Genomic DNA, 24,956 nt, shown 5'->3' on the forward strand with positions numbered 1-24,956 from the left:
TTGGAATATTAGAGGCATGAAATCCCATGCCTCTACAGAAAGGGTGAAGTTTTTAATTGCTTCTCATAGAATTCAGCTTATTGCTATACAAGAGCCTTTCATAAAGGAAGATAAAATTGAGAGATACAAAAAGGAATTGAATATGCAGGAATGTTTTTCCAACTGCAGTAACAAAATTTGGATTTTCTGGACTACGAGCCTTAAATGCTCTATCTATGCTAATGAGGAGCAAATGGTCACTTGTAAGATTATTGATAATGATAAGGAGTTATATATTTCAATAGTCTATGCCAAATCTTCTAGTAAGGGGAGAGAAGAATTATGGAACCATATGAGAATCTTTGCCTCGACTATTAAGGCACCTTGGGCTGTTGCTGGGGATTTTAACAGCATACTTGATGGTGAAGAAAAAATAGGGGGAAATCCCCATAAACTAAGCAAGAGTATTCCATTCATGGAATGCCTTAGTGATTGTGGTCTAAGAGATAGTGGATATACCGGGCATATTTTTACCTGGTGCAATGAAAGAAAAGAAAAGAATGTAATCTGGAAAAGATTAGATAGAATGGTGCATAATGAAGAATGGGATGATCTTTTCTCAAGTACTAATGTGCAACATCTTTCTAGAGTTGGATCTGATCATTGCCCCATATATATTACCATGGATAACCCTCAAAATTCTTATGTCAAGTATTTTAGATTCCTTAATCTCTGGGTTGAATGTGAAGGCTTCCAGGAAGTTGTCAAATCTAGTTGGAAATCTCACACTAAAGGTAACATCTTTTGGGAAGTTCAACAAAAACTAAAGAACACTAGTTCTGCGCTTAGTAGTTGGTCTAAGAATACTGTTGGAGATATTTTTAAGAATACTCAAGACATGGAAAGCAGAATTAGTGAGCTAGAACAAAGATATAGTGAGAGTATGGTTTCTCATGATAGAATGCAGCTGAATAAAGCCAAAGCAGAACTGATTTCTCATCATAAGAAAGTGAATGAATTTTGGAAACAAAAGGCTAATTTGAAATGGAACCTCGAGGGAGATGAGAATACCAAATATTTTCACTCCATTGTAAAAGGAAGAAGAAATCATCTCCATGTCCACAGAATCCTGGAAAATGATGTATGGGTGGAAGGAGAAGATGAGATTGGGACTGCTGCGGAGAACTTTTATAGGAATTTGTTTTCTCAACAGGGGCAATGTATTGATTTGAGCATAATGGACCAGATTCCTAAGAGTATTAATGATAGGGACAATCAGATGCTTCTAAGCAGTCCTAATGAAGAAGAAATTTTCAAAGCGATTATGGACATCAACCCAAATAGTGCCCCAGGTCCAGATGGTTTCAGTGGTTTATTTTTTCAGAAAACTTGGGAGATAATTGGGAAGGATATCACTGACCTAGTGCAGGCAGTCTTCAACGGAGACCAGCTTACAAGATACTACACTAACACCTGCCTTATTCTTATTCCTAAAGTGGATGATCCTCAGAATTTTTCAGAATTTAGGCCCATTAGTTTAAGCAATGTTACTCAGAAGATCATATCAAAAGTCTTAAACTGCAGGCTTGCTTATCTGTTACCTAGAATAATTTCTCATAACCAAAGTGGATTTATAAAAGGAAGAGCTATTGGAGAAAATGTTCTACTGGCACAGGAAATGATTCACGATATGAAGCAGTACAATAAAGGGGGAAACGTCGTATTCAAAATAGATATGAATAAAGCCTATGATAGGATCTCTTGGCACTTTATTTGCTTTGTAATGAGAAAAATGGGATTTGATGAGAGGTGGATTCACATCATCTGGAACCTATTATCCAACATGTGGTACACAGTGGTCATAAATGGAAAAAGACACGGATTCTTCAAATCAGAAAGAGGAGTTAAACAGGGAGACCCTATTTCACCTTCTTTATTTATTATTGCTTCTGAATGTTTATCATCACTTCTGAATAATCTATATAATAAGAAGGATTTCAATGGTTTTAGTATGAATGCGATTGGCCCTAAGGTTAATCATTTAGCTTATGCAGATGACCTGATAATTTTCTGTTCAGGAAAATCTCATACCTTGAACCTTGTTATGGATTGTCTAAAAATATATGAAGAAAACTCTGGGCATCTAATAAACAGGAATAAGAGTTGCTTTGTTATGAAGGAAGATACCTCCTCAAAAAGAATTAGAATAGTTTCTGAAATTCTACAGGTTAGAAGAGAAGTATTTCCCATGACTTACTTGGGGTGTCCTTTGTTTGCAGGTAGGAAAAGAATTCAATACTTTGCGGCAATGGCTACTAAGATCCTGAAAAGAATGAACTCCTGGCAAAGCAAGCAACTTTCTACAGGAGGAAGGATTATACTAATAAAGCATGTTTTAAGTGCCATGCCTGTGCACTTACTGTCTATATGTCAGCCCCCCAAAACCATTTTAAAGCAGATGGAAGGGATGTTTGCCAACTTTCTATGGGGTAATTATAACGGGAAACCCAAATTTCACTGGGTGGCTTGGCACAAAATGTGCTTTCCAAAGGAGGAAGGGGGAATAGGAGTGAGATCTCTGCAAAATATTACCGAGATCTTTGGGGCCAAATTATGGTGGCAATTTAGAACCAAAAACAATATTTGGACTCAGTTTATGAAAGCCAAGTACTCGAAAAGAATCCATTCGATGGCTAGAAAATGGAGTTATAAGCACTCGCATACTTGGAGAAGGCTATGGAAGATAAAAGACAAGGTTGATCATTATATTTTATGGAGAATCAACAATGGCAGCAGCAACTTCTGGTGGGACAACTGGTCAGGTCTTGGTAATTTGAGCCAATTTGGGCAAGCATCTACTTCTATCAAGATCAAAGTTTCTGATTTTATTGAGGGGGCTCAATGGAACATGAGCAAGATTAGACAGATACTACCTTCGAACATTGCTAACTCAATCAAAGAAGTGCAAATACATACATCCGTAGAAGATGATCAGCCTATATGGACTAATAGCAATAATGGAATTTTCAGTTGCAACAATGCATGGGAAATATTGAGAAAGAAGCAGATAGTTACCATAGCCAACAAAATGACCTGGCACAAAAAACTTCCTTTCAAAATTGCGTTTTTTCTATGGAAATTGATGAGACATAGTGTGGCTGTCGATAACAACTTGATCAGATTCAAAGTCCACCTTCCTTCAAGATGCTCTTGCTGTATAAATCCTGATCAAGAGGAGGAAGAGCATCTGTTTCACAAAGGTATGATTGCTCAAGAACTATGGATATATTATAACAAAATTTTTGGAATTTTGCAGGGAAATGGATGCTTAAGACAACAAATAATTTCATGGTGGTTAGCTAAAGCTGAAAATCCATTACAGAAAATGCTCCTACAAATACTTCCAGGGATTATTATTTGGCAGATTTGGAAATCAAGATGCAAGCAGAGATACGACAACAAAAAGATGGACTTAAACAACATCAAATACAACATCAATACACAAGTCGCTATGACAGTTCACAAACAATACAATATGATCAGTCCATACCTGAAAGGAGAAGAATTATTTCAGATGAAAGATAACGCTACACAGAAGATTAACCACATAATGGTGAAATGGGAAAGACCGAAGACTGGATTTGTAAAGCTGAATTCTGATGGTTGTGCAAAAGGAAACCCAGGGCCTAGTGGAGCTGGGGGAATCATTAGAGATGAGCAAGGAAATTTAGTTACTGCATATGGGAAATTCCTTGGCCATATTACTAATAATATGGCAGAAGTTTTAGCTGTTGAAATTGGAATTGCTTGGTGCAAGGACAATGGATACAGCAGGCTGGAAATTGAGGTTGATTCAAAAATGCTAGTGGACTGGATAAAAGAAACTGCAGATGTTCCGTGGAATGCTTGGGACTCCATAATGCGATCGAATGCGATGCTTGAAAAAATGGAGGAATGGAGTATAATACACTGCTATAGAGAAGGGAATAAAGTGGCTGATGTTCTGGCTAATTGGGGACTGCGTTGCAACAATACAACTTGGATATTTCAGTTTCATCTCTTTTGCCTAAGGAGGCAAGAGGAGCTCTCAAAATGGACAAAATGAACTTCCCTTCCTTTAGGACCAAAATTATTAGAAACTCCTTCTCTCTGAATAGGAGCATGTATAGAACTTACTCTTTTGATGTCCCTTGAAGCTTGATTTTCATTGAAAATCAACTCATTTTTTGAAAGCTGATAAGAAATCCTACTTGTGCTATAATTGGAGTCTGTTCCAATTAAGTAGGTGCGCAGGAGTGATATCTCTGTTGCTGTGTATATTATCTTTTGATTAATGAAAGGCATCCACTCTTGAAGATGGATGAATTAAACAAACAAACAAAAAAAAAAAAAAAAAAAAAAAAAAAAAAAAACTACATACTTACCCCAAATCAACTCAACTTTTAGATGTGTTGAATTTGGACAAGTCAAGACGGGCTGAATTAATAAATGGCGTGTGACTAACCCGCCCCAAACTTGGATAATCATATTTCAGTGGACTAATTTTGGGGTCATCTGCACTTTTGTTCCTATTTTGTGCTGGTCTTTAATTTTTTCCCTCATAACAGATAATTTTCCGAGGGCATAAGTTTATATTTTTGCACCATAACATCCTACAAGTTTGCATGACTTTTGCCTTTAAATTGTTAGTCTTTAATTTTGGTCCTTCGCCTAAAATTCATGGGTTCCAGGTTCAAACCCCCGCTCAGTCAACAAATTCACAAGGCAGAGTTTGGGCAAAAGTTTGCCTTAAGGCAAACCTCTGCCTTAAGACCTAACTTTTGCCCGAATAGGCCTAATTTTACTACAAACCTCTGCCTTGAGAATTTTTTTTTTTTTTTTAACTAAGCCAGGGTTCGAACGCATAACCTCGGGGCATTAGGTGAAGGACAAAATTTAAAGATCAACAATTTGAGTGGCAAAAATTAAAGACCAATGCCTTTGTAGGGCAATCGTGCAAATGACCCCAATTTCATCTTAATTTTGCGATCCTAATTTTTGTTTTTCTTCACCAGTTTAGGGTACCCTTCCAGAATTGAAATAGGATATCTTATTTACCTGACGAGTGATTACTGCTTTAGTGATCATAGCACCTAACTCTCAACAATTTCAACGAGTTAATATCTCAGATGGTCACTTAACTATGAATCTTTCACTTAGAAAGTCACTTAACTATGAGTCTTTCACTTAGAAAGTCACTTAACTTTGTTTTATAACCAGAAAGTCACTCAACTATAGGTGTTTCACTCAAAAAGTCACCCAACTATAGGTGTTTCACTCAGCTTTGTTTTCTAACCATAATGTCACTCAACTATTGGTGTTTCACCTACAAAGTCACTTAACCTATTTAAGTGATTTTTATTTATTTCCCACCCGGTGTCCGGGACCCCCATTGGAGCCCGACTAAATTCGGATTCTCACCGCATCGGGCCCTATTCGGGGGGAAGCGCTCCCTACCAAGGATTTCTCCATATCCAAGGTTTGAACCTGAGACTTCTGGGTAAGAGAGGAGCAGCCCCATCTGTTGCATCACATCCACTAGTGGAAGTGATTTTTTATTTACATTTTGATGATTTTTATTTAAAGCCAAAATTGTAAGAAAATAAAGAGATAAGGGTCAAAAACACACCCCAACTATCACTTTTTTTTTAGTTTCATACCTAAACTATCAGAAGGTTGAGAAAACTACCTAAACTATCACTATCTAGTTTGCAAAACACACCTCAAATTATTCTTAAATGACAGGTGATCTACACTCTCCATTTTATATAAAAATGTTGCCAAGTGTTGTCCATGTGGCCAAAATAATGGCACCTACATGGAAATTAAAAAAAAAAAAACTATTTTTTTTTTTTGAATTTTCCGCCATAGGTGGCGTCTCCCTTGTATTGATAAAGTCATATAGTACAGCAAAGAGGTAAGGGGAGCTTAGCTACCACCCTTCCTGGGGTTAAACGGGCTTACAAAAAATTCCTCATTACCCGAAAAGTGACAACAAAAGAATCATATGTCCCTTCCTATAAGAACAAAGAGAATAGAGATGAAGGAGGCTTATGTAGGAAAAGAATAAGCACTATACAGAAGAACCATCCTTAGCGGCTTCTAAATTGTATCTTAACATGCTTGCGCCTGAACGATGGCATTTGGATTAAATCAAGTTTGAAGGGGTCCAGAGCCTCTTTTGGGAGGTTATTACAGTTGTAGACGATCATATCCTGTCCCCATGTGCTCACTTTAGCCATGGCATCCGCTACTTCATTCCCTTCCCTAAAACAGTGTTGTGTCACCACATTTATCTGAGAAATAATTTTTCTAGTCTCCTCAATAATATGGTACAGTTTCCAAGGGACAGCACAGGCATAATTCAGCATATCTACGACAACCTTAGAATCACACTCTAAAATGACATTTTGCAACCCATTCTCCTTGCACCATTGAAGCCCAAGGAGGGCAGCCTTTGTCTCAGCCTAGTTGTGGCTGCCCATATCTAAACTCTTTGCAAAAGCCATATACATATGGCTAGCGAAATCCCTGATAACACCACCTGCCCCTGTGCGACCATCGCTCTACTTACTTCCATCCGTATTTAATTTTACCCAATTCAGTTCGGGCCTTTCCCATTTAATAATGGTACATTTGAACTTATCTTGAGAATTCATGAGAGTATTGCAAATCTCTGGCCAGCTAGAATTCCAGTTGATGTTCAAATCATATTTAGCCAGGATCCATTTGAGATGATAGAGAATTTGATAGACAATTCTGGAAACATACATCTTTTTCTCACCGAATTTAGCGGCACACCTAGACTTCCACAACTCCCAAATAATGATCATTGGTAAGACTGTTAGAATTTCCTTGTGAACAGAGCTAAAATGCTTGGCACTCCACCATTTCAACAACATAGCAATAATAGAAACATCCTCCCAAATGATCCCGAGTGGAGCCAAAAAATTTCCAAACTTTAGTTGCACAATCCCCATTTACAAAAACATGTAGCATAGTCTCTCTTTGTGGCATAAAACAAAGATGACATCTAGAAACAAGTGAAATGTTGAATCGCAATAAAGTGTCATCGAAAGGCAACTTTCTTTTGAGAGCTCTCCATATTAGGAAGGAAATTTTAAAGGGAAGAAATTTATGCCAAAGCTTAACAAGGGTGTGCATGTTATTTTTGGACTGTCTCAACATGTTCCAAGCAGATTTAGTAGTAAACTTACCTAACACTGAAGGCATCCAAATAGCAAGATCTGGAATATCAGGATCACCAACCTCAATGGAGCCAATGAGTTCAATAATATATTCAGGAAGTTGATGCAGCTCAGGGAAGGCCCATTCTCCATCGACTCTGGCATCTTTCGCTAGCAGCTTTAAATTTGCCCCTTCTGTCTCGACCATAAGTGCTAACGCCCCTTGACCGGTCCAGTTGTCCCACCATAAACTAATATATCCCCTATTAATCCTCCAAAGGATATTTTTTTCAGCTTCTACTTTTATCTCCATGAGTTTCTTCCGAAATGAGACTGCCCAAACTGATATTTTCTCTCAACTGGTCCAACTCTTCTGCAATATTTGGCAAGTAGGAATTCTGACCATACGATTCTGGACGATCGAAATCTTCACCATCTTTTGTAAGCAAACTCTCTGATATGTCCATAATTCTTCTAAACCCCAACCCTCCTTCCTTTGTAGGGAAGCATAATTTTTCCCATGAAGACCAGTGGTATCTATTTTTCCCATCAGAGGATCCCCAACAAAAGTTGGCCAAGTAAGCTTCAATTTATTTTACGAAAGTCTTGGGGGGGTTAATAGCAGCCAAAAGATGAAGGGGTTGGGATTGCAAAACATGTTTGATGAGTACTGCCCTTCCCCCTAGAGATAAAATTTTACCTTGCCAACCATTGGTTTTCCTTACAATTTTGGACACCACTTCATTGAAGAAAACAATCTTCTTTCTTCCCACATAAAGGGGACACCCCAGATAAGCTATAGGAAAGTCACAATGTTTGTATCCAGTAGAGAGTTTGAGGGTCCGGATTAGATTATCAACAGTATCAGGAGCCACTAAAAAACAACTCTTGTTGGCAATGATCAGCTAACCCGAGCACTCCTCATAGAGCCTAAGCTGTTGAAGGACAAGCTCAATATAAGACTAAGTTCCTGATGTGAAAATGATCATATCATATGCATAAGCAAGATGAGTAATCTGAGGACCATGAGGCTACATTTGAAAACCGGAGAATTGGGGATGCAAAGGGAGTTTGTTTAACATCTTGGAAAGAACCTCAGCACCTAACAGAAAAAGAGATGGGGATAAAGGATCCCCTTGTTTTAAGCCTCTGGTAGAATGAAAGAAGCCCCTCCTGTGGCCATTAATCAAGATGGAGTACCAGTTCCCAGAGACAAGTCTCAACACCATATTGATCCAAATGTCAGAAAAACCGAATCTTCTAAGAACATTCTTAAGAAAATCCCAATCAACTTTGTCATATGCCTTGGACATATCTAACTTCAAAACTACATTTCCCCCAATATTACTCTTTCTTATATCATGAATCACTTCTTGAGCAAGGAGAATATTCTCCGTGATCAACCTGCCCGGTATGAACCCACTCTGATTTTCTGAGATTAAAACTTTAAGCATTGGAGATAATCTAGTGCTCAAAATCTTAGAAAGGATCTTGTTGGTGAAGTTGTTCAAGCTTATTGGCCTAAATTCTGTGAAAGAGACAAGAGGTTCAACCTTTGGGATAAGCACGAGACAAGTACTTGTGTAGAACTTGGTTAGATTTCCACCCTTGAAGAAGCCTTGAACAAAATCCACTATGTCATTCTTGATGATATCCCAACTGGTTCGAAAGAAATAGCCCCCAAATCCATCAAGCCCCGGGGCACTGTTTTTGTCGAGATCAAAAACAGCTTGCCTTATTTCCGCCTCATCGGGCAAAGAGCACAATTTATCATTATCTCTCTGACACAACACATTCTCAATACAATTAATATGATCGAAGACTATATGCGACCCCCTTTAGTGAACTGGTGAAGGAAAAATACCGCTTCTTCTCCAATATCGTGATCTCTAGAAATCCATTGGCCATCCTCCTTTTGAATTTTTTGTAAGGTGAGTCTTCTCCTTTTTTTATTTATAAAAGCATGAAAGAACTTACTATTAGAGTCCCCATCTTCCAACCATTTCACATTTGCTTTTTGACTCAAAATGGATTCCTCGCATTTAAGCCATCTTGTGTGTTCAGCCTGAGCTCGGTGGATCTCAGCTCTACTGTTCACATCATCATCATCATCATCATCATCAATGTATTAAATTTCCATCTGGGCCATTTTTTCTTCCCACTCCTTTACTTTCTTGAAACATCCCCGACCTGATTTCTGGACCAGCTACTCAAAGATCTAGCAGTGTGTTTCAATCTTTGTTGAAGTCTCCACATGATATTCCCTTATACCTCCAGTTCCCATGCCTGTCTTACCACATCTAAGTAGTCGGATTGATCAACTCAAAAATTAAGAAATTTAAAATACTTGATATGGTTTGAATCTGTCATAGAACACCTTGCTAGCATAGGTGTATGATCAGAATCAGTGCTAGCAAGATGTTCTACCTCACACCTATGAAACTTAGCAGTCATCTGTTGATGAGAACCCTGTCGAGCCTCTTCCAAATCCTCTGGCCAAAGCCCCTAGCATTGCTCCAAGTAAATCTGGGGCCAGAGAAACCCGCATTCACCATACCACATTCTTCACTACAAGCTAGAAAACCCCAACTTTTTTCCATTATATGTGGTCTTCCACCTTTCTTTTCATCAGCCTCCCATATAGCATTGAAGTCCCCTGCTATCCACCAAGGACCATTAATTTCCTGATTGCAATTCTTCAAACTTTCCCACAAAGGGAGCCTGAGATGAGTCTTGGTCTTAGCATAGACAAACGTACAACCAGAAAACCTCGTCTGAGCCTTTAAAAGATAGTTTAAAGGTCACCTGTTGGTCATCCTCTTTAAAAACAGAAGCAGAGATAGAGATATTCCAGAATGCCCAAATTTTTCCATTACTACTAGAGTGACATCCATCAAAAATAAACCTCTTTTGAAATCTTCAATTTTTGTTTGTTCCACAAAGGGCTCTTGGAGAGCGATAAAATGGATTTTATAAAGCTTTGTGAGGAACTTTAGCATGTCAAAAGCTCCCCTAGATCTTACCTCCCTAATATTCCAAATAAAGGAATTAAACATTAAAACAATTGAGAGGTGGAACCAATTTGAGTAGCTTTACCCTTGGCCCTAGTAACAGGACTAAGGTCAAAGTCAACTTTATCAGCTTCTTTTCTTTTCCCTTTGAGTCTTGGAGAGAGGTTTCCTTTGAGAATCATTTGATTCTTATGCTGGTCAGTTGCATTAATAGTCTTCCCTTCGTGCCAAGCAGTTCTCGGGGCAAAGGCTTTTATAAGATTATCCTCATCCGAGGAATTACATTCTTCAAACTCCTCAGCATCCTCCCTTTCTACATCACTCGCTTTATCTTCACTATCCTCCGATTCATATTCACCTGTATCAACATCATCAGGAATAAAAGGATCCTCCTCAACAACATTGGATCGCAGATCATGGCTTACTTTAGTCATATCATTTGAATTCCAAATATCAACAGTGAAATTTATCCCCATAGGATCATTAGCAACAACCACCCTGTTAGAGTGACCTTCACCAATATGCATAATAGATGGTTCACGAGCCCTTTCATCAGAAGAAGACGACGTGCGAGGCAAAGAAGGCTCAAAAGCATCCTTGGAAAGGGGAAAAGACACCTTTAATAGTAGGGGCTGAAGATGAAATCCTCAGAGGCTGAGAATTATCAAGTGAGGATTTTGCTTGAACCGATTTGGCCATTAGGACAAGGATAATTTGGGAGGAGGGGGTGTTAGGAACCATGTCTGCCTCTTCAGAGTCAAACCCAAGAGGGTTGCTCACAGCATCCACAAAATTCTCCAAGTGATGAAACATATTATTCACTTTCACAAGGGTCTCCTCTGCAGCCATCTGAGCAGGCTCAATAGAATTCACCACGTTGGTCTTGGGCAATATCATTTAAAGGAGGATCAACCACAGATACAGCTTTTAAAGGCTCATGAGTATCCTTCTGCTCAATAAAAGTATTAGGCTGGTCAAGAACATTAGAAACTGGTTTAGGCATCCAGTTAGAAAGAATTGGTTTGTCTCCTCTGTGAAATCTTTTCTTGATATTCCTCTTGCTCTTACCCTTGGCATTAACAATCTCTTTTGATGGCCTTTTATTTTTGGGAAACCTTCCTTCCTAAGATTGGATTCTTTGTTCATTGCCCTATCGACATTGACCCCAGCTACCGGATGATTAAAGTTCCTGCTGGGTTTAGCAAAATCATTAGCAATAGGAGGAGCTTCAGAGAAATCCCTTGAGTTCTGCAAAATTGCCCTTTTATCACTGTGTGTCGAAATTTCTGTCCCGCGAAGGCATACCGCCTCGGAGTGTCCCTGGTGCATACAGTTGAAGTGATACTCAGGAACAGAGTCGTACTCAATCATCTGCCAAAAACCACCTATTTCAGTACCTCCTTCATCCTTGATCCCAATCCATACCGAATTTCTCCTTTGAATAGCCAAATCGATTTCGACCTTTACCTTTGCACAATTAGGTCTGGATTTTGTGGTTGTCGCTTTGTCCACCACCAGGAGATTTCCAATCGGTTCAGTAATACGCTGAAGAGCATCCCAGTTATAGTAATGCCATTTCAAACCTGGGAGATAGATCCAAACCGGTGCTACAGTGGTCTCCTCTTCCAGGACGAAATCTTTGGTCCATCTAAGGATCCTCATCAGATCCCCCATAATAAAAAAGTTTTTCTCTGAAATAGATGTTGCAAAAATCTGCCTCGTCAGTGAAATCCATGAAAATTAGCTTTGAACTGTAGTGACCAATCGTCATCGGGCCCCTAGTCGGAAACCTAGCTTTGAAATCCCGACGGATCTCGTCAATCGTGGCTCTTCCATGAGAAAATTTCCCCAATAAAGTGAATCTGCACGCTTTGGCCGCTCCTCCTCTTCCAGGGAGAAGAAAAAATCGGTTTGCCCTTGACGATTTCCGGCGATCTATATTTTAGCCAGACCTTTAGAGCTTGCGGACAAGAACTTCTCAGATAAGATGGTTTGGCTGAGGATCAGGATCATTAGATATAATATGGGTAGGGATGGGTTGAACACCTACGGGAAGGAGGTGGCCGACCATGGTCGGAGACGGTCTTAAAAAGGCTCGCGCGTTCTATTCATCTGTTTTCGTCGAAATTATATATGATGATATGATGATAAAAAAAACTATTTGTTTTAAAAAACAAACTGAAAAATAATAATTTTTGTAAAAAAATCAAAATTATAGAAAATAAAAAAAATAGTTTAAAAAATGGAAAAGTTATTTTTAAAAAAAAAATAAGAAAACTGATTATTTAGTTTTCACATTTTAAAAAAAAAATCAACTTTTCCTTTTTTTAAAATCTTTTTTTTTTTCTGATTTTCTAAATTTTTTGATTTTTTTTACAAAATTTTTTTTTTTTTTCATATATGTTTTTTAAATCCAGATTCTTTTTTATATGCAGTTTAAAAAAAAAAAATATATACAGTTTTTTTATAAAAAAATATTATGTTTTAAGTTCCGTGTAGGTGCCACCATAGCATTACTTATGCCATGTGGACAATTTTTTTGAGAAAATTTCAGCTTCACTTACCTTTTGGAGAGTGAGTTCACACATTTAGTTCAGGTGTGTTTTGCAAACTAGATAGTGATAGTTTAGGTAGTTTTCTCAACCTTATAATAGTTTAGGTATGAATCAAAAAAAAGTGATAGTTAGGGTGTGTTTTTGACCCTTATCTCAAAAATAAACAAGTACCCATTTTAACCATTTTATTGACCCGCCCACTTAATCCGACCCACAAAAAATATAATGACCAAGACCTTTTATTTTAATTCTACTAAAACTTGTTTAAGTTTATAAACATATAATGCGGTTAAGAAATTTTTTATTCATGTGCTGAGATATCTTACTAGATTTTACAAAGGTTGAAAAAAATCTAAGAGATATTACACATTTAATTAAAGTCCTAAACATAGGGTAGAATTGTGTGTTTATTTAATACTTGTTATAGATATTATTTATTATTGTGGATGTTATCTTTAGGGGAAAATTTAGGGCTAGTAACTTTGGGACCAAGTTAATTTTCTCCTATAAATAGAGATGTTCCCTTCATTGTATTACATCCTTAACAAGAGAAATAAAAGAATTCCTCTCTTCTCTTTTTGTCTACAATGCTGTTCTTGCTTACTCTATTATTTTATAACACGTTATCAGCACGAGACTCTAACCAATTGAAAAATTGGATAATAATTCTTGAAGTTGATTGTAAGTCTTCGTGTCATCTCTAAACCTACAGGTATGATTTGTATTATTAATCATGTATCTTGGTTCTAAAGTGAATGATCATTTTCAAGCTTTGAAAAGGAAAAGACTTTTGTAAATTGAGAATTATAACAAAGATGAGCCCGTGCAAGGGTATATCACCAGCATACGGCCCTCACTATTTGCTTCTGACTACTTTAAACTTACTCTGGAAGTAGTAAATCTAAAATTTATGCTTGAAGTAGTAACTCTGAAATTTACTCCCGAAGTAATAAGACTTTGAATTTATTGATGAAGTAGTAAAATTCTAAAGTTTACTCCTGAAGTAGTAGAAATTTAATATCTAGACTTTAAACTTTACTCTTGAAGTAGTAAGACGTTGAACGTTACTCCTGAAGTAGTAGAACTTTAATATCTACACTTTAAACTTTATGCTTGAAGTAGTAACTCTGAAATTTACTCCCGAAGTAATAAGAATTTGAATTTATTGATGAAGTAATAAAATTCTAAAGTTTACTCCTGAAGTAGTAAAAATTTAATATCTAGACTTTAAACTTTACTCTTGAAGTAGTAAGACGTTGAACTTTACTCCTGAAGTAGTAGAACTTTAATATCTAGACTTTAAACTTTATGCTTGAAGTAGTAACTCTGAAATTTACTCCCGAAGTAGTAAGAATTTGAATTTATTGATGAAGTAGTAAAATTCTAAAGTTTACTCCTGAAGTAGTAGATATTTAATATCTAGACTTTAAACTTTACTCTTGAAGTAGTAAGACGTTGAACTTTACTCCTGAAGTAGTAGAATTTTAATATCTAGACTTTAAACTTTACTCTTGAAGCAGACGTGAACTTTACTCCTGAAGTAGTAACATTTCGAATTTAAATAATGTTTGAATTATTGTTAAAAGTAAGTATGTTTGTGTCTCGTAATTTTATTGCTATATGTACCTCAAATAGGTGTAGTAAATTTTATTGCTTATGTTGCTACGCATTCAAGGACTTCAAGATTTCCATTACAATGAGTTGCTTTAAGGCTTTTTGGATACAACTACTATCTGTATTCATACGTGTCCATAAAGGAGATTTCATTACTGGACATCACCGTAGGTACAATGTGTCCTATTTAAATGTGAAAATTAAATGTATATTATACACTTCAATATCCTTTGTGTTTTGATACCAAAGTCGGCAAAAGCATAGTACCAATATTCTGTAGCAGGGAGGTTAGAATGCCATGAATACTTCAAATTATTTATTTCATGCTTTTACATGATAATTTTTCATTTATGCCTATAATCCCTCAGAGTGGTAATATTAGTAATAGGTTTGTTGTGATTACAATTAAAGATGTGTTAGAGAAAACTTTTATGTATCATTTATATGTGTCTTGATTTGCTTCTGAAGTAGCATATCTTATAATAAGCTTGAAGCTATCATTATTTAATATTATTAAGGCACGTTCAAATATGTTTCATTCCCGAAGAATGAAAACTTTTGATAAATGTTATAAACACAGATCCATTCCCGTTAAGTGAATGTGACAATATTTAGTAAAACTTATAATACGAACGTGCACTTGATTATGAAAATATCACGATTTATCTCCAGAAGAGGTAGAACAATTAGAAGAAATAATATAAAAAATTATGTGATTTACTCCGAAAGTAGTAAATTCTGAAATCTATTCTCGAAGTAATAGAACTTGGAACCCCAAAGTAGTAAAATAGTGAAATCTTCTCCTGAAGCGGAAAAACTTTGAGAAATATATTGAAGCGGCGTCTTCCTATGCTTGAGAGAAATAATGAGCTATTGAAAATTATGTATTAAGCTCATCTAAATGATCAAGTTTCATTCTCCGAAGTGAATTTAGAAATACCACAACACACCTCCTGAAGAGATAAAATAGCAAAAGATACAGATGTTATTTTGTGGTATGAAGGTCATTGCTACACGTGCCTGACGTACGTCAAATCATCTTAGATACTTTCATTATGTGTCATTCCAAGGCAAATGAATTAGATTTTGTAGAATATTTTCTATTATAACCACATTGATATAGTATGATTAGTTGTTATTGATTTCCCTGAAGGAAATAACAAATTCATATTTTTTTTCTTGATCAAGGATGTAATTTTTATGTGGTCACCGCTAAGATATTCAGACATTAATAGCAAATCTCCCTGAAGGAGATGTTTGAAATACTGAAGTTTAGAACTTAATGTTTATTTCATGACACCAGCAGTGTCTAACTAAAACTCTTTTATGATACCAGCAGTATCTAAGCAATATTTGGTAGTACAAAATTAATGATCAAGGTCTCCAAAAGAGCTAACTATTTATCTAGAAGATCATGGCACTAATAGTGTCCAAACAATAGGTGATTATGGAGAATAAATTAAAAGCTCCTGAAGAGCTTAGATAGTATTATGTCATTCGTTCTAGATTGTAATATACGAAGTTGTTATGATCGAAACACAAGTTATAGTAAACCCGAAGTTTACTAAAGTAAATGACTATCATATTGAAGCTATAGATGATTGGAAGATTAAATATCTTCAAAATCATAGTAGGTAAGAAATATATATATATGGGAAAAGTTACTCTCTTTATTCTCCAAATTGTACTACACAAATATAAGCATGATGAAATCACATGCCATGATAAACCAGAAGTTTATTGATACAAAAATGAATTCATATCATAGTAAATCAGAAGTTTACTAAAACAAATAGCACATGGCATGGTAAACTTGAAGTTACTAGTATAAATAATTTTATTAGCCGGCATGAGCAGTTTGGCCATTCCGATTCAAATATGATGTGCAAGTTGAGTATTTGACATATATTGAAGAACTAAAAAATTCTTCAAGTATTTATTTTTGTTGCTTGTTCCCATGATAAGTTGATTATACTAGCTAATGTTGGGATTGAATTTCCAAAATTCTGAAAATAAAATAAAAAAGGTGAATATTGAATCAAAACGTCATTAAAACATTCACAAAAGACATTAAACTACTCCAACCTTTACAAACATCCACAAAACATTGACCTAGTCTACAATATTAAAGTACTTCAACATTTACAAAACATCCACAAAACACTTTTACATTTTTACAAAGGTATGTTTAATTAATAATTAGTTAGAAGGATAGAAAGTCTTGCCTTCAGGAATATCTGCAGCTATAACAACAACTTCAGCTAGCAACCACAAACAGTATTTAACAAACCATGGGTATTCAACCCTGCATAATTCTGATAAATGTTTGCCTGCAAAACAAAAATGGGTTAAAAGAGTTAAAATAAAATTCCATAGGAAACATGCAATACATAATATAATGTGAGTGTTTAATGTAATAATGTTTTGACTAACTTACTAGTGCTTACTCCAAGATTAGCAGCAAGTGATTGAATAATAAGAGCAAATATCAATCCAATGAGAATCATATATATATATATATATATATATACACTAGATGATGTGTGCCCATGCCATTAGTCCGATATTTTGTTTCTAAATTTGAAGCCACTAAAGCAGCCAAATGAAACCTTTGGTTTACAACTTGGGCCAAGGTTATATGGGGCCAAGTCATTCCATTAATAACCTTTGCTACATATGTACATAACATGCAAATTTTACAAGGCTTTTACATGGTGTTCTGGCCATCAAAATTTAAATGTACAAGGCAGAATATAAGAGAAAATTTGAGTCTGTTATCTTGTATATTGAATTGTGTAGGGAAAAAACCCAAATCATATAAATAATTACAAAGGCATGGTCTTTGATCATAATTGAAATATTTTTTAACCTTGTGCTTCAATTATATGCAACTCAAAACATAATCAACAGAAAAACGGGGAGCTATTTACATCGACCAAAAATTCCAAAACTATTAAGCATTTAATCCGGAATTATATTTTTTGTCCAAAAGGATAATCATGTCAAACAAAATGAATTGAACTCAAGTTGGTGTATATATTCATTTTAGTAACAACTCTGTTGTGTAAAATGTATTGTAAACATGCACAGAAAAAATTAATAGTTTACTACCTAGTAGTAGATAGAATGACCTCATTTACTTTCTTGCTTTCTTCCTTAAAGCGTGCGAGTGTGTTGCTTGTATAATGAACCTGAAACAAAAATTGAGATTAGAATCTATAACTCTTACCGGATTTAAAATTTAAATAAATACAAAAGAAATCAACAAAGAAGCAATAGCTTTGCCCACCTTCTTAGGAATCATTCTGGAGGATGCCAAAAATTGTGATCCCACATTTGACAAAGTTAATGAGATTTGAGTAATCCACTATGCTTTGAAATGGCAAGAAACAACCTTATTGAATTAGAAGGAACATAAAACAAACTAATTAACCTCAACTATACTTTTCCAGTTTACTTAACTATCAAATATTTCCCTTTCTTAGTGTCGGTATCAATGTACTCAGAGTATCCATAGCCATAAGTGAAAGTGAATTCTCACGAGGAAAACAAATCTAAGGTGAAAGTTTAAGGCCAAGAAAGAACAAAAGGGGAAAAGCGAACCATATCTGCATCGACTAAGAAAAGCATATTAAAATACTGGTTTCTACCAATCAAAACCAATCATTTAGCTCACATGGATCTCCATTTCCATGAACTCAGACCAAAAAACCTACCTGAACCCATGTGAAATTTTCTATTCAATTGATAAATCGTTAAGTAATGCCATAATTAACTACATTACCCGGAAGAGATATCAGATACAACCAAAAGTTAATTCCTCAAGATGTGCCTTTGATTAAAGACAGCATGTCTGCAAATCCATAAATAATTGAACCGGATTTTACCAAAGGAGCACTGGTCTCTTCAGCCTAAGAAAACTCTATGTTTAATATCCTAGATTCTTTATTAGTGAAATTTTATTTATTTATACTCCAATTTTCTTTGTTCGGCATCTACCAGTAGCATATTTAGTTAGTAATAAGCAAAAGAAAGGCTCTTTCCTTTCTGGCCCCTGTCCTATTTTGATGCATTCTGCGCTTTCAACTGTCAAAGACAGCCCATATCTCATATCTTTGGCAAACTTTCTCTATGTGTGCAGCCTTGAGTAATTTGACTATAGAGCCACAAGAGAAACATATTTGGGTAGGAAAGTGAACTTTATTATATTGGTTTCTATCTAACATGAACTTTATTATATTGGTTTCTATCTAACATGAACTTTATTATATTGGTTTCTATCTAACTGAACTTTATTATTTGCTTAACTATAAGTCTATCATGTTGACCAATACTATGGCTGGTCATCTGCTTCCTGAGCTTCATATCTCCTCAGAATTCATATGGTATAAACAAAATTGGACAGTAACGGCGCTAACCAATAGTGTTAAATGCTCCATGGACCAAGTATAAAAGGCAAACCTGCAAAGCCCAATAAAAATCAATCTTCAAAACATGAGTTATAGAAAAACACGAATTCAAAAAATATAGACAAATTTGCGGAATAGCTCTAGTGCACTTGCAATTTGAATTGATTCATAGAAACAAGAAAAAGAAAAAAAACACTAAACCACTCAGGCTATCGCATGCCGTAACATTAGACAGTTGTTATTAGTTCAGTTAAAGAACTGTCCTCTGTTTTGATATCTTCAGTCTAGCAGTTAACGAATAGATTTGTTTTCATGTACAGCAGACAATAGCGCAGGACAAGATAGAACGGAGAGCCAAAGATCTAATCTTAAATCTCAGATACAACCAAACAGACATCCTTTAACACTATAGGTGCAAGAACTTTCATAACTATTACATTCGCCAAATTAAAATAACTTTGAAATTTGAGAGAATTGATAAGTGTCAAATAGATTACCACATCTTTCCCTCAGAAGAGAAAGATGAAAGGTTGTATTAATCCATTTTAGTTATTCATCTCATGAGTGAGATCAATAAATGCTCCTTATAGAAAAATTGCGAGCTAAAAAGATAAGGTCAGTATATAGAATAGTATGACTAAATGAGCAAGCTCCAACCTAAATAACCTTGCAGTAATATTTTCAAAGTATTCTTCACCTTAATATTTCCAAAGCGTAGACAAACTCAACCTTAATATTACAAAAAATGATTTATTGATGTTATATGATACGCCATTCTCTAAGCATAATTGACAATTTCGTTGACATTGTTAATTTCTGGTTTCACCCCTTTCATACAATAGTACAACTCCTCTTCGAAAGTTTATAACAAACAAATATGTGCTGCAGAAGTGGCATGTGATACCTTGTCCTACAATATTTTGGTTGAGTATCATAGACAGCCCAATTCACATAGATTCTTTGCGAATCCTATTTATTTATTTATTTGAAGGACTAACTAGAAACTATAACATAACTACCACTTTATTTTATATATAGAATAATGGTCTAAAAAGTTACACATTTCCTCTATTTAAGATATGAATTATTAGAATTTTGTTCTAGCATTTCTCTGTTATTTCCTCCACCAAGAAGCTATCAAAAGGATGAGCAAGCATTCTCCAAGATGAAATTTCAGAGGAAACTAAGCATCCTGAACTATTGTATACCACAAAATATTGAGTTAAATTAGGAAGAAAAAAAAAAAAAGAAGAAAAATATTTCGAGAAGAGCTTAAATGTGATTAACTGATTCGAGAAAAATGCTAACTGGGCTTTAAAATCAAGCTCAAATTTGAATTTCAGAAAGGGATTATTTAGCAAATAACAAATCAAAGATTTAGATTAAATTCATGACTAATCAATCAACATACATCCTTTCTCACTCTGAAAATACCATCATAGGCAATTGAACAGACATCGAACTACTTTTACTAACACATCCATTAAATTCCTTATCAAGAACAAAATTAGGAAGGGTCGAGTACTAACCAGAACACAAAAATAAAGCGAAGGCCGTGGTTTAAACCGAACCGAAGTAGCCTGCAACCTTACAGTTGCTACTGTAGTCAGTTCATCATTTTTCGTCAAAACACTGTATAGAAACCTATCGAGGTCAACATAATTGAGATGTGACCTGCAACTTTAGATTTGAATATTTAGCATTAGCATTTATGCCTACTGTACAAGTGTCCTAATCGTCGGGATAAATAATACCTCAAATTTTCCGAACAATAACAAATTTGAGCTTGCACTCCTGCACAGGATAAGACCTCCTGCATACACAACCCCAAATCTCAACAATTTGAAAACAGGAATCAAACATCATTCTTATCACTTTACCCATAAATCTATTAAAAAAAAAAATAGAGAATTAGAGAATACACCCCCATAATATCTTGGATTTCAGCTTCAGAAAGTTAAAAATTCCAAAATAAAAAATGAAGCTACAATTTATGCAATATGGGCTACTAAATAATATTCATATTCATGTAGAAAAATGTAATGAATCGAATAAACCGAAAAGATATCCATCAATAATTGATAGTTAAAGGAGAGGAATAGAAGATGCTTTGATGGATTATCAACCCCAACACCAACCTTGAAAGCAAACTGTCTTTTGTATTTATTTAGTTGGGCAAATGTCTCCCCTGTAGATTCACCTGAAAACTTTTTGGACTTTGTTAGCTCACTGTATTTAAGATAGTTTGTTTTGACTGTAGAAAGCTAACAAGGTGATTTTTGCTTTTTGAAGCTACTAGGTAGCTCTAACTTTACCTGTAATTTGCATCTTCTTGATGCCTGATGCTAATGATAACAATTATTTCATCAAAAAAAAAAAAAATCAGTAAAATATCCTACAAAACCAATGTAGGTTGGAAGAAATTAAGAAAACGCTTGCTCATTTCTACCAAGTGCAAAGAAGTTTTAACCACAACAAAAGGCTATAATAATCATTGATGTTTCTCAGTAATGCTAATTGCAAACTACTTAACCCAAAAGGGAAATTTGAAAAGCAACATTAATAACAATATATCCCCTATCCAGTATTGGGTATTAAGTTTGACTCAAATCAATAAACAACAATTTCTACTAATGAGCTTTATCTTTTCTTCAATTAATGCTTGCAAATCCATCCATATGTAATCACTTGTCACTACTATTAATTTCGTTTAACTATAACCCAGATTAATCAACCAAACCCACAAACAAGGGAGCAAAAACCAACGCACAATTAACCTTTCCAGCTATAATCAGCCAAATACACAAACCCATAAAACCAAATTAGTGAGAAACCCACAAAATAAGCAAAAAAGTAAATGTGTCTTGAAGAACCCTAAACTAGAGCCCAAGCAATTAAAAAGAATACCTTGAATAGATGGTGGTGGCGGCGGACTGGACGCCGGCGCCTAAGAACCTCCCACGTTTGAGAAGGGATGTGGGTTTCTAGTTCACAACCTTTGAATAAATCAAGGTGCTACTTCTAAATTCGCGCACAACCATAACTCACATAAGAAAGTAATAGACTAGAGATGATAAATAAAAGGAGCGAGGGTACACACGATGGTGGTAAAAGGGAAATAGAGACAAGGGTTTTAGATTTTGGGGGCAAACTTAAAAATGGGGGGTAAAAGACGGGTTCAGATTTTTATTAAAATTACCGACCTCGTGAAGTCGGTAACTTAAATTATTATTTTTGACATTAAAAATTTACCGACCTCATGAGGTCGGTATCTTAAATAATTATTTTTCAAATTTTAAAAAACAGCGACCTCACAAGGTCGCTTTCTAAAAAATAATTCTATAGAATATTTTTAATAAAATTAAGCGACCTCATGTGGTCGGTACTAAAAATTATTTTTATTTAAATTTTAAATATTACCGACCTCACGAGGTCGGCTTATTAAAAATAACTTATAATATTCACTTTCAAATAAATTTGCGTCATCGTGAGGTCGATATATATTCGCTACGGATTTTTGTATTATATTACCGACCTCATGAGGTCGGTTTATTTAAAAAAAAAAATATGAGGCTTTTACTGACTTCATGAGGTCGGTTTTTTTCCGACCTCAATTGAGGTCGCTTTTAGTAAGTCGGAAATCAACAGTTTTTTAGTAGTGATAGCGCAGTATTGTAAAAGATTGTGAGGATCTGAATTCTACGTATATAAAGCATGCTAACATAGTCATTATTACCAAGTGAAATGATACATTTTGGTAAGTTTCAAGCTTATTGGACCTGCAATCCAGACAACAAAAAATTTCACTCATTGAGATATTAATGGATATTGTCACTTAACAAAATTTATATGAAAATTCTTAAAGAATTTTAAACGCCTGAAGCATATACAAGATCTAGAAGTTTGTTCATTATTCGTATATGAATTAAATCAAGCAAGGTGAATGCGATTTAATCACCTTCATGAATATTTAATGATTAAGGGTGTATTTATCCCTACGTCTTGGTGGAAATCAAAATCTGTCATATTGTTGGTGCAAGTTGATAACTTGAGTATTATTGAAACTCTTGAAGAGTTTTCAAAAGAAATAGATTATCTGCTGAAAGAAGTTAAAATGAGAAACTTGCAGAATTCTTTGGTCCTGAAGTGTCATATCTTTATGCAATTGATGCATTAAACAGTCATACGATGTTGTTCTACATGATAGTCAAATCATATAAAGATAACATCTGTTTATAAAGCAAGTCAGGAATGCACTTGGAGTGATTTCAACAATATTATATGCCGATGCAACTCTATCCAAAAACTGAAGATGCAGCAGGATACATAGCCCAACTAAATAGAGGATTCATAAAAGAACAAGGCACATTTCACCAAAGTTTTTTCACACACGATCTCCAAAAGAATGGTGATATCAATGTGCAACAGATTGGTTCAAGTGATAATATGGTTGATTTGTTCACCAAATCTCTATAAACTACAACTTTCAAGAAGATGGTGCACAAGATTGGAATGCGAAGATTCAAGTTTTGGAGTGATGTACCTATCAGGGGGAGTTAATACGTGTTGTACTCTTTTTCCCTTAGCCAAGGTTTTGTCCCAATTGGGTTTTCCTGGTAAGGTTTTTAATGAGGCAGCCAAAGGGCGTATTATTAGAAATGTGTACTCTTTCTTCTTCACTATAATTTTTTTCCCACTGGGTTTTTTCTAGTAAAGTTTTAACGAGCCACATTATCTATCAAATAGATATCCAAGGGGGAGTGTTATAAATATTATTTATTATTGTGGATGTCTATCTTTAGGGGAAAATTTAGGGCTAGTAACTTTGGGACCAAGTCAATTTTCTCCTATAAATAGAGATGTTCCCTTCATTGTATTACATCCTTAACAAGAGAAATAAAAGTATTCCTCTCCTCTCTTTGTCTACAATCTTTTGTTCTTGCTTACTCTATTATTTTTATAACAATACTCTAATAATAATCATTAATTATTATACTACAGATGAAGAAAGAGGAAAAGCCCAAATATAAAGGAAATATCTAATACATTTAAAGTTCTAAGTGTAAGGTAAAGTTGTATGTTTTTTATAACTCTAATTGTGCATTGAATATAATTGTCATTTAATAAGTTTTCTAATATTTAGGACTTCAAATTTATTAAAATATTGTTTGTCAACATTTTGTGTGATATAACTTTCAAACTTACCATAATTTTGTCCATGTAAATCTCGGACGATAAAAGAAGGATCCTAATTTGCAATGGATTCTGATAGATTCTATATATGATGTTCTTTATTAAAAAAAACTTGAATGAGAATAAATTGTGGTTTTATATATATCTAAAATATCGAGCTTTTTCCTCTCTTTTTTTTTTTTCTTTTTTTTTAATCTCAAATCATTTATTTTTCTTCCAGTATTGACTTGGTTTCATATATATCTAAAATCATTTACCTTGGTCAATATATTTTTAGTGGATCGGGTCAATAAAATAGTTAAAATGGGTACTTGTTTATTTCTTACAATTTTGACTTTAGACAAAAATTAGCACAATGTAATTAAAAATCACCTAAATAGGTTGAGTGACTTTTTAGGTGAAAGATCAATAGTTGAGTGACTTTCTAAGTGAAAATCCATAATTGAGTGAATTTCTGAGTGAAACACCCATAGTTGAGTGACTTTCTGGTTCGAAAACAAAATCGAGTAACTTTCTAAGTGAAACACAGATAATTTAGTGACTATCTGAGATATTGACTCGAATTTCAACTATAATTTTGGAAGTTCGAGTCACCACGAAAGCAAAAATACTGGACAGCTCATTATTGAGATTCCTAGGGTTGATTTGGTCGACTCTCCTGGAATTCTTGTTTTGGTATTGTTGTGGTTTAGCTGGTTATTATCTTTCTAGATTACCAAGCTTAGGCATTTATCTCATCTCAAATGTAATAGGCAGTTTGAGATAACTTTCAGCTTAGTATGTTTCAAATCACCTGTAACTATGTTTTTGGGAGATGAACAAAATCTTTGGAAAATTAAAATTTTAAAAAACGTTGGGGTTAGTAGGGAAAATGAGCTAAAAGGGTTCTTTGAGTGTGGAATGAAGGATAGGGGATTTCTATTTCTTTTTCCTTTTCTTTTGTTATAAACATTTAATTAGGGGTTAATT

The 24,956-nt window shown here is 34.9% G+C and overlaps 1 long non-coding RNA gene across 5 annotated transcripts; it reads right to left on the minus strand.

Moving 5' to 3' along the window:
* Nucleotides 1-16,431: 16,431 nt before the first annotated feature.
* On the minus strand, nucleotides 16,432-21,741 carry LOC132053500 (uncharacterized). 5 transcript variants are annotated; one of them, XR_009414134.1, is made up of 6 exons: nucleotides 21,702-21,716; nucleotides 20,549-20,607; nucleotides 20,324-20,426; nucleotides 17,675-18,846; nucleotides 17,497-17,576; nucleotides 16,432-16,715 (listed from the first exon to the last, which is right to left on the minus strand). It is a non-coding gene; the product is annotated as an uncharacterized LOC132053500 (long non-coding RNA). The 5 variants fall into 5 exon arrangements; XR_009414133.1 differs by having other exon boundaries at nucleotides 20,324-20,474; XR_009414131.1 differs by having other exon boundaries at nucleotides 20,324-20,607; nucleotides 21,702-21,741.
* Between the last annotated feature and the right edge of the window lie 3,215 nt (nucleotides 21,742-24,956).

This window comes from Lycium ferocissimum, chromosome 4 (assembly GCF_029784015.1).
Source record: "Lycium ferocissimum isolate CSIRO_LF1 chromosome 4, AGI_CSIRO_Lferr_CH_V1, whole genome shotgun sequence".
In the NCBI taxonomy this organism is placed as follows: domain Eukaryota; kingdom Viridiplantae; phylum Streptophyta; class Magnoliopsida; order Solanales; family Solanaceae; genus Lycium; species Lycium ferocissimum.